This window comes from Colletes latitarsis, chromosome 1 (genome assembly GCF_051014445.1).
Source record: "Colletes latitarsis isolate SP2378_abdomen chromosome 1, iyColLati1, whole genome shotgun sequence".
Classification (NCBI taxonomy): domain Eukaryota; kingdom Metazoa; phylum Arthropoda; class Insecta; order Hymenoptera; family Colletidae; genus Colletes; species Colletes latitarsis.
Window position 1 is genome coordinate 39335565 of NC_135134.1, and position 12078 is coordinate 39347642.

Sequence of the window (12078 nt, forward strand, 5' to 3'; positions counted from 1 at the left end):
GAACCACTATAGCCCGCACGCAGTTGTATGCAGGTTGCCTATCTACAGGCGCAACTTTAAACGTTAATAACTTTTTAACGAAGCCTCAATCAACAAATTGCTATTCTTGATTTTCGTCTTATTTTGGTCTCTAGAATCTCCCATAAAAATTTTTCCCAGGGGTGGCCGAACACTTTGTATACAATATACAGGATGAGTCTCCTAACACGACGACCTGAAATAACTCGTAAGGTATTCGTTTTACGAAAAAATGTTTCAAACAAAAGTTACATGGTATTTAGGGGGACATACAGTGCTCTAATCTGTTTTTTATTACCTTACCTTTTTATTGAGATATTAGGGATACCTTCAGTGTTTTAAATGGGATGTCTAATATATTTTTCGAATTCGGATAAATCGTCAAATTTTGCGTAAAAAAGTATTACACAAAATAGGACTTCAAATGAATAATTATTAAGATAATTTTTAAACAAATTTTATTTCAAGTGGAGTTCGAAATACTGTCCATTACAGTCAAAAATTTGAATGAAAGATTCTAGAGACCAAAACAAGACGAAAATCAAGAATGTCAATTTGTTAATTGAAGCTTCGTTAAAAAGTTATTAACAAAATTATTCTTAAAAATTATTAATAAAATTTGTCTACCCACACGAATTTTTTTCTCGAAAATGTACAGGATTTCGGGGGTATGTCTATTCACCAAGAATTATTGTAATTGACCTCCACAACTGAAAATAATTTTTCCAGAACGATTTGAGATTTTTTAATTTTGTCGAAAAATTTCACACCTTCTCGAATTTTTTTCTAGAAAGTGGGTAGGATTTTGGGGGTATATCTATTGACCAAAAATGATTGCAATTGACCCCTGCAACTAAAAATATTTTTTTTAGAACGATTTGAAATATTTTGTTTTGGCCGAAAAATTTCAGCAGACCTTGTCGATTTTCCTTAAAAATTCGTTTTTGATTTTTAGTAATTTTGTTTGACGCCCTATAGAAAAATTGTCTAATACTTTTTTGTAGGTGCCCATGGGCTCTGCTTCAGAAAAAAATTTCAATAAGATACCTTTACTATTGTAGGATTTAGGGCCGTTTAAAAATTGGACCACTTTTATGGGGTTTTTCACATTTTACGGGATCAAGGCGCAACTTTTCCAATATTTTTAGAATTTCTACGTATTCTCTACTAAAATACGCGTTGATTGCTTTTTTAAACATTAAAATCCTTCAATCCGTTCAGGAGTTATGACGTTTTAAAGATATGCATGAAACTTCAGCGAAGCATTTCTGGCCTCACATTAGATTTTCGGTAAAGAATTTTTTTCTCGATAATGCGTGGGAATTCAAGGAGATGTCTAATGACCAAAAATAATGGTAATCGACCCCTGTAACCGATAATAATTTTTTTAGAACGATTTGAAAAATCTTTTTTCGCCGAAAAATTTTAGCACTCACCCGAATTTTTTTCTCGAAAGTGGGTAGGATTTCGAGGGTATGTGTATTGACTAAAAATGATTGTAATTGACCCCTGTAACTGAAAATAATTTTTTCAGAATCGTTTGTAATTTTTTAATTTATTTTGTTAATAACTTTTTAGCGAAGCCTCGATCAGCAAATTGATATTCTTGATTTTCGTCTTATTTTGGCCTCTAGAATCTCCCATTAAAATTTTTCCCAGGGGTGGCTGAACACCCTGTATATTATAAATTAGCGTCGCGATCTTGATTTATCGCGTTTTTTATTAATTACTGTTACTAAGATAGAAGAAACACATTGTCCTCGACTGAATCGAATATTGAAGCGTTTGAAGAAACTTAGCTGAGCATTGATTTGATAAATATTAATTTGACTAACGCTTTAAACCGTCATTTTAAGAATGGAGTCCACAAGTTTCTCTCGAGTGCTAAAGCTTTAATGCATTATAATGAAAAATTTCGGTCAGTATTTTGTAATGGAGTTTAAAGCCTCCGATTTTGCGGATGAAATTCTTCGTCGGGCTCTCGAACATCGACAGAAAATTACGGACCACCTTCAGCGATGCGGACGTGCGTGGTTGGTCGGTCTTTCCCGCTACACTGTTGCCAGAGTAACGTTTCATTCATCATTCTGGGCAGCGTGCAGTTTGCGGATTCTGCATTCGTTTCCGGGCGGCGAGCAGTTTCATTCTTACGGGTTACACCGGATATGCTGGGAGACAGGTCAAACCAGACACCGAAGTATTCGAAGCGTACCAGCTTCCTCCAACGTTTCCGCTTCTCTCTATTTGTATTTGCCTGAATTTCATGGCCCTGATTTTCCTCGTTAGTCGAGATTCTCCGCTCCCTTCTTTTCCTGTCAGCTCGTCAACGAAGATGAAAAAGAAAATATTCGTGCGTCTCTTGGTTTTCGTGGGATTCGCGGGAAGCAACGAAACATCGTATGCTTTCATAACGCCACTTTAGAAACAAGAAAATGGTCTGCTTCGAATACACATGGACGTTCTGTCGAGAAATTGTCGGAAGTAACAATTAACCTTTAGCTTCGTAATATATTGAGTCAACCTCGTGGTTTATATTGCGGATCGAACAGCAAACACGAGTCGCACTCGTAGTGAAACTAATTGCATTTTGCATTATCGATTGATGTTTAGTACTTTTGGAAACAATTAATTTTCAAAACTTTTTACTTGTGGTTTCGTTGTCTTGTAATCTAGAAATTCAATGCTCGTCTACGGTACACACAGTCATAGAGTAAATTTTAAAAGGGTTTAAAAATCTTAATCGAGTGTGTACAATAAATTTTAGTTGCTAATAAATAATTTATATCTATCGTAGGAGATGATTTTAAGTTGATGAGTAAAGTTTCAAACTTTGTAACGAATAATTGGAGTTTTGTACTGGAGGAAAAGTTTTCTACACCGTTTATTTCTCCACAGTATTCCCTTCTTCTCTTATCTTATGATTTTTCTTCAGCCCAGGGAACTTGGATAACTATTTTTTATATGTGTATAAGAGATGTTCGGGAAAATTCTATTGAAAGTTTGAAATAGGACAACGAGTGTTTAATAAGTTCCGTGTTTAAATTCTTAAAAACAAAAATAAAACCACTCTCTTTCAAATTTTAACATTTTCTGTCAATAATTCTGTCTTCTTTATTTTCTTTCTTGACAGTTTACGATAACAGTTTTGACTATCAAAGGCAAAAACATTTGTAACTTTCAAATACGATGCCGGAAAAATACAGCAACAATGTTATACTAGCTTTTGAACTTTATTTTCAGAGTTGAGGAAGTAAAAATGTTTTAACGTGGCTTTGTTATTCAGGGTTCCCAATTTCTTTTTTTGCTGGAATATAGATGTAACGCTGAATCGTTAGAAATAACTTTGAATTCGTAGTACACGATGTTTCCAAAACTTTAATAGCTACAGAAATTAGATCGACGTTTGTGAAAGAAAAGTTACTTGTCGCTTAAAATAAAATTTGCCCAATTCTGGTACGAGCACGACAAAAATGAGATTCGTTGGTCGACGTATTAGTCCACGTTGACGAATAACAAGGAGCACTGCAGCGTTGGACGTTTCATTTTTGACGTTGACGTCAAAGTAGCAGTTCTTGTTTCGCGTTTACAAAATTTAAAGGTACCGCCATCCGTTGTTCGGGATAATTAAATGTCTATTGGAAATTCGTCGGGCACGGCGGCAACGGCCTCGTCGACCCGTCGAGAGGTGATTGAATGCCTCGGCTTGCTCTCGTTCACCATCTTGAATTACAGATGTCTGCTACCGGCAGATCCATTCTGTCATCACAATGAAGTACTTTCCTGTCGTACGGCAGACTTATCGTCCAGCACTTAATTAATCACGTGGTATCAGTGCTATTTCCAGGTAGAGAACCGTGGTGGTAGCCTCTGATGTTTTTACGACCAAGAACCCCCGCGAAACGCAAATCTGTTCCTGACTTGCATTTGTCATCCTTTACGATATAGGTATTTGCGAGCTGTCGCTGATGCTGTCTCAAACTTTTGTCGACCAACTTTCTGATTAACTCGTACTCATAAATAAGACATTCGCCGGTGTACCTTTGAAATTTCGAACGAGAGACCTCATGACTTTCGTTTTTAGGGAAATGGGTTGTGAAGATTATGTGACGACTGCGTCCAAGTTATTTATGCACTCCAGTTATATGCAGTTGTTTACCTTTGCAGAAAGTATTGTCACGTTATAGTTTTTCAACCTTTTAAATATTCAATTATCGTATATGTTACTAAAGTATAACGTTTTCTAATAAAAGCGACAGAACCTTGAATCGAACAAGGGAGTAACAAATATGGCCGCTATAACGATTGAAAAGCCTAGGTCTCTTGAATAGGTCTTGCACAATTAAAATTAGTTGAAATTTCCTACGATATTAAATCATTTTAAATTAGTATCAGCAGGTGGTATTTAAGCGCCCAGTCATCTATATAACTTTTTCTTGGCGTAGAGAGGGAACTCGACTTTCTGCATTAATAAGCAACTATCGTGGAAACGCGCAAAAGCGAGCGTACACGTGCAACCACGTATATATCAATACGCGGGGGAGTCGGACTTCGAAATTAGCTTGCGGATCGGTGGCTACGGTTTTAAACGCACTAAGAGCCCGACAGAGTCGGCTGTCACGATACGCTTTCGACAGGCACAGCTGCACATTCAGAACAAAACATGCATCCTCCATTCTGCTGTCGAATATTCAGAGAGAGGCTTTTAACAATTCATCAATGCCGACAGTGGCGGGCTTTACTTGTAACCCTTACCTCGACATTTTACGATCTTTCTGTCAGCTCGCCCTGTTATCTATGACGCGAACGTCGATCATGATGCAATTCGAACTGTGCAACCATAATTTCATGAGAATTCTTCGACATTCCGCGCGATGTTTTGCAACAGTACGAAGCAGAAATTTGTGGAAAAGTTTCTATCAACATACAGAGAAATTGAATAGTACGTATTTTTAGTAAATGTTTCAATGCTAAACTCCGAACCGGAGATAGGTAAATTTTATTTTCAAGTAAGAATTTTAAACTCAAAGCAAACACTAAGCTAGTAGTGAAAATATGTTATGAATTTCAGCTTTTGGGTAAGTTTACCTTAGTTATTTAATCCGACAGTTGAAATTTCGATGAAGATAAACGAAAAAGGTGAAAGAAATACACATTTGCTACCATGTCTGATTAAAACTAATCTGTTAAACGTTACACGATTTCAAACGTTTCGATAAAAATTTTCATCGACGAAAGATGGAAATAACATGGATTTGCGTGCGGGCAGTACAGTGGCGTGCAAAAGTATCGAGCGACATCGTTTTGAGTGTGAAATTTTATTTAAATTTGACGTTACTGAGAATGAAAAATTTTTAACATTATAACGACGGATTTTGGGAATAATGGAAAGTTTAGGTATCAAATTCCAACAATCCTCGAACCTTTAGTTAAAGTAGAAGATATTATGAAGTGTTAGGAAACAGATGTTATGGCATGTTGGGGAAAATATGCTATAAATATTATCGTGGTCAGTTCAGTCAGCTGATTTAAATTCCATTACGTGAAAAGAATTGGAAAATTCTCTTAAGACCATAAAATACATTAGAAAAAGAATGAGTAAACGACAATTGTTGATCAGCATATTAAACGTCTTATCAAATGAGAGGTGTATGAACGAGTATCGACTGTAGTCATTGTATAGTAGTCGTAGACGCTTCCCGTATTAGTCACCAGAGGGCTACGCACTCAACGCTTCTCTCACAAGTCGCTTGACCTATTTGCATATATACGTTTCTCAACTGACCATTCAATGTTCCACCAACTAATTGCAGCTATATTTTAATATAAATACAAAGATCAGATTGTTTGAACCCAGTTGTAATTTATGTTGATAAGTAATCTTAGTCTATACTTGATACAGTTTCGATATTAATATGTCTCATTATAAAAATACTTTTTATGTGTTATGAAATTCTTTGCAATGACTTGGTATTTAAAACCTATTAAGAAAGAATGTCGTGGCCCGTTAGTTTTGCACACCACTGTATGTATATGCATTGCACCCCCTGATCGAGTGCAGTGACACCCCGAGTACGGGTTCGAGATTCATAACAGTGACTGCCAATCCGCATGTTAATTTCTCCGCTCCCTCGAGATATCGATAAATCTGAATCCCCCGATGCACGAGCCACGGAGAAACCCCAGCGTAGGCGTACCGCGATCCAGAAACCGTGTTCCCACTTGTCAAGGTCTGGCACCGATTTGCCCATAATCTCGCGGAAAAAGGGTGCAAAAATATTCTAGGCCGTTGCTCTAGCTTTGCACCGTTTCAGGCATGTAAATTGGTCTCGATGTGTCGAGACGTACAATAATGTTCTGGAAGCAAAAAGGGGGGAAAAAAATGAAACGGATAGATCTCGATGGTAGGGGAAAATAAAATGTCAGGTGTGGATGAAATCGTTGAAAATTCAAATTCTGACCGAATTACGCAATATGTTTCGGGAATGCAATACAACGGATGTCGAGCGGCGAATTGACTTTGAATTATTACGAATACCACGCTCTGATAAAGCGACGCGACGGTGAAACGTTGAGTTCGTGTTCTGTTCTGGCGAAGTCCTTGCCACGTCTAAATCTGTAACTTACGTTTACGAGCTAATTTCGGATCATAATCTTCTGTGATATTAATATTCCTGGTACGCGAATGAGTGTATATAGGGGGTGACTCGTAAATCATGGTGTAACGGAGAAGGGTGTGATTAAATAAATGTGTAAAATAGAACGTCGATTGTTTGAACTAATTGGGGAATGTTTCTTAAATAGATATTTCGGATAATCGAATTTCAGATTATGTTATAAATTATAAATCTGGCTTTTTATTTGATTCAAGAGCTTTTTTTTAATTAATGGACCTCCATTTAAAGCAGGTAAAATACTCAAAAAATATAAATATTGTTAGATACACAGTTTACAATAGCGAAAGGTATTGTTCACACCTAGATAGATTAAAACTAACCCTGAAAAAGAAATAGCCATCGTCCATATTTAGAGAAGTCATTTTTTATCCATTTTATTATTGATTGAGATGTTTTACTCCAATTATTGTATTAATAATAACTTGCCTAATCCGATTTTTATTTTTGAAATCATTAAAAAATACCGAAAACATAAATGTGGAAGTATTTGAATTTCTTAATAAATAAAGCGAAGAGTTTTTTTGTAAAGAAATATTTAAATTACCCAATAGTCGTCAAATCGGTAGACCAATTTTTGTTTTCTATACAGAATCAGTCGATATTTGTTAATGAAAAGGAACAAAGAAAAAGTAACTTCGTTCGTTCGATATTTTTTCGTTTCGTTTTGTTGCATCCATGTCCACCGTTTACAGTTCTCTCTTAATTTACGATGGCACTATATCTTTTTTAGCGACTACGTTCGATTGAATTTTCACCCCTTTGATGTTACAGTAGAAGTTATTTTCTTAGAATAATTTATTACGTGTTGCAACGTGTCACCAACTGTGAGTAATAAAACACTGGAAGGGACCATTAATTGTCTTTGTACGTAGAATTATAAAAACCTTTACGTTTATACGAAAATAAGCTGTTTTTGCATTCAGCATAGAAATGGCAAATTCATCAGATTCCCATGTTGTTTTACAAAATGATTAATGAAACTGTGTCTTCAATAACAAGATACTAACTTGTTTGTGAATATATTGTAATATGTTCTTCCATTTCATTTCTTTCACTTCATATATTTGTCTTTATATTACTTTTTATTTTCATTTATTTTTGTGTATATTTGTTTCTAAAAAAACATCATATATTGGATCTCAGTTGTTTTTTTGTGCATTCCTTTAGCTACACTATGTATAATTATTATTACTATAAATTCTCAATACATGGTACATTCATCTTAAAATGTTTATAGTATATTAAAAATAATCATAAGCTTTTGCTTATTCAAAATTTTTCTATGTACTTTTATTTAACAGAATTCATTAAGACTTGTGTTTTAATATAATTTTCAACTTCAATACAATTAAAAGATATAATTTAATTTAAAACTCAGATGTTTTGTCAAACTGTCAGTTTTAGTTTTTAATATCACAAGATTTTCTTAACATATATATTCATTTTCAATTTTGAACAACTTTTAGAATCCATGTTCCCTTTTCATACTTTTATATTATATTTATAAATTACATATTGCTTCTTATACATAATCCTGAATATGACTTAAATGGGGTGGTTGAAAACGTCAAATAAAGAATTGATTTGATTTGACTAACTGCTTTTAAATTTGTTTTGATAGAATTTAGTGTACTTTATTATTTTTATGAAAAAATGATATTGAGTACATGCATAATTTTTAGCCAACGTTGGTTACGCAATTAATAATTGCCGGATGAGAAGGATAATAAGCGAAAATATTGCATACAGGTGAAAAGAATAGGCTATTAAATATGCATGTGAATAGAAACAAGTTTCCTCCGTAATAACCAGAACAGCAAAAGGTGTGAGTCGAAACCCTAGAGGTAGATTTACTCCTTAGATGCGAGTTTTTGTTGAGAAACAAACGAGGCAATAAATTTTACGAATGCGGGCTATAATTTGATGGCGGATAATACCATAATGCTGGTTAAGTAGGTGAAGTAAATAACGTATTACGGTTAAACGTTGCACATTTCAAATTGGAATTTATGGTCAGCGAACAACTTGCATTGTTGGGAAAACGTGTGCATAATAAATCGACGCGTGTGAATTTCAATATCCAATTAAATTCCCGGGGATGCTAGCTAATATTTAATTAGGGGACACGTTCATTTGTGATTGCAACCCTTCTATGCATGCTTTATATCGTAACGTCATATTAGAAACGAATATGTTTACATAAGCGTTCGACTTCTACACATTATTAGTTTGTTTCACGATCCCCAATATCTGTCTATACAAATCTGTAAATGCAAAATGCTTTGGCCCGAGTTATCAGTGTGTTAAACTGCAGGAAGTGCATGGTGCTGAATTTAACGCGACCAAATTGCATCCGGTGTAGTGTACGCGACTCATTCTTTTTTTGCTTATAAATAACACCACACGCACTGTGCCAAATACAGATCGCCACGCGATCGGTTTCATTCGTGAATTCTGAAAATGCACAACCTCGTTATGCAAAGTCTTCGTGGGATCTAATGTTGGAATTTGGAAAATTTTTATTTTCTAAACTCAAAGCGTGACAAATTAAATATTTCAAATACTGGAACGAATGCTTGGAAGGGCAACGACGATGCCAAGCGTGCCCAGGCATCGTTACCTGATCGCTGCTGTTAGTTTTCAGAGTTTTGTTTAGCATTAGTATAGAGGACGTCGAGAAGACGAAGGGCCGTTCTTTGTCTTTTCAGTTTCAAAGAGAGTCATACTGGTACTGTTGTTATATTCTTAGAATTAGTTGTTTTCCTTTACATTCGTCATTATATCACTGTGAATTGCTTTTACAACACCAAAATATATAAGGCTTTATTTGTTTGTTTTATTTTGATGTTCTTTCGACGACATTATATAAGAAATACAATATTATTCGAGTGAATCTCTATTTCAGTGAATTTTAAATTATTAATCATATTGTATAAAAAAGATTAAGTAACAATCTCTATTAAGATTTGAACATAGAAATGTTCATTGCTGAGCTTATTATTTTATTTTACATTTCTTTGAAAAACTGCACTCTAAATATCTAACATAGAGGTGAAACGAGTTGCATTTATATTTGTACAATATAGTAACTCTTTATACCAATTTATAAAATAGGTTTGACGTAAGGGATAATCCCTTGAAACAGATCAATTTTTTATTATTGCACCACTAACAATCAATTCTATTGGAGAATTTTTAGTAAATACATACGTCGACTAAGACAGCGACATGAATAGCATATTGTTGGATACATATGTAGGTTGAGTATTAAATAATAAGAGCGAAAGAAAAATAAAACAAGGAACAGATTAATAGCAACGAAATATGACACAGTTGTATGAATCCGACATTCGTGAAAAATTTTGCGATATTCTGTCGACTATAATTACTTTGCTATTGTCAGAGGTTCGAGCTATCGTCTCGAGTACTTGAGTTTCTCTTCTTCGTTCGTGTGCCAACGATGACGGTCCCGATTTACACGAGCAACAGTTCAAGTTGTACATTCATTGTCCGCGCGACAATACGTTTGTGCTTGCCAGGTCGCTGCTTCTGTACATGTTAATTCGAATCGGTTTCGGTGACACGATGTTTCGTTTCCCGCCTACAGCACGCTTTTTAAGCTTCATCCGGGGGCTTTTGGAGCGCGCTAGACGTTTATTGCGAATTCATCGATTTTACAAAACCGATGAAAAGAGAAAACGAGAACGGAGTGCAAACGATTCCGGCAACGAAACTCACACGTCCGCGCGTAGGATCGCAATGGGCGTCGGTAGACGGCAGGGAATTTCCGTTGTTGATATTTTATTGCATTAATTCTGCGCCGTATCCATGTATCATAACGCCCAGGTATCTGTACGTATCGCGTTCCCTATATCAACCTGCAATTTTGTCGCATAAATTTTATGTCAAATTTACGATCCGCTATTCACGGTGAGGAGAACTGAATCCCGTGACATCGAAACTGCGCGTGTTATCGTCCAAACTTCGCTCAATTATTCGTCCAGGGTATTGACGTTGGCATTGAAACGCAAACAAATCTTTTGAAGATCGTACTTACAACTTGTTTTGCTGTTCGAAGAACTCTCGGTTCAAAGTATTGCACGAGCGTCCTTTGATAACACTGGTCAACAGCAAATTCATCTAACTCTACATATAATATATTGTAGCCTCCAATTATCAAAATTAAAATTAGCAGACTACTGTTGGAGTATTGTAAGAAATTCCTCAGAGGTTCGTTAACCCCTTAACGTTCATGCCCGAGTCTGACTGCTTTGAAAAACGATATTTGTTTAATCTAATGGTTTAAGGGATGATAATATTTGTTTTCTTTCAAACTATACGTTGGATACAATTACATTGTAAGTAACAAAAACCGCATTTTTAGAAACAAATCCAATAAAGAAAACTGATCATTCTTGGTTAACTCGAAAAATATAAGTGTTAAGGGGTTAAAACTTAAGTTTATAAAGATATATATAGCGTTTATTATTTCAAAAATAAATAATACAAAAATCTATTTTATTTTAATGTATTTTACATTTATTTCACTGTTTTAAATTTAAAAATAATGGTCTATATTTTTGGAACTAGAATCAAATAATTTATTTCTGTTATTTCATTTCGCAGCAGATATAAGTAAATGGGCACTTAATTATGAAAAATACAAATTATTATTAAAAGGATTCTATTAAAGTAACTTGAGATTTTAATGGTCGTCAACATGCACAAAGTAGACCCTTTAGGACTAGATGCAACGGTGCAATAGTTTCTGCCATTTTTGGAACGACCTAAATGTCCTATTTCTTCGTGCTGTTCAGCAAAATCCTCGTTTCGTCTTGGATCATTTCGACTGTCCTAAATCTCTCCACCCTTTGAGCCTCGTCTTAAACTTAGGGAACATGTCCATATTCTTTTGATTTGGCCATTTGTGATTTTTTCATCGCTCTTAAAATGAAGGAGCTCAAAGGGTGAAGATTTGGCACAGTTCAGAAGATTCAGGATGAGTCAAAGATTATTCTGAACAGCAGAGATGTTGGGGAACAAATAAACAAATCGAATGTTATTGTAAATGTTAGATGTATCTAGTATTTCTATTTTTTTTTAGAGTTGAAGATATGCACAATAAATTGTTATATATCGAGTGTCTTTAGATCTACTCGTTTCTTCTTTTTAAATACTATCTAAATTTACACTTTTTAACACATGTAAAAGTTTTTTAATTACTTTTTGCAGTTACTTTTCAGTATTTCAACATATTTGAGTAGAACAGGTACTTCAAAGTGTTATTTTATTTTAATTAAATTCGTGTCATCAATGGGATTAACAATCCCAGATCGAATCAGAATTGAACTTTATTTCTCTTGTGAAACAGTGCGTAAAACGGAGA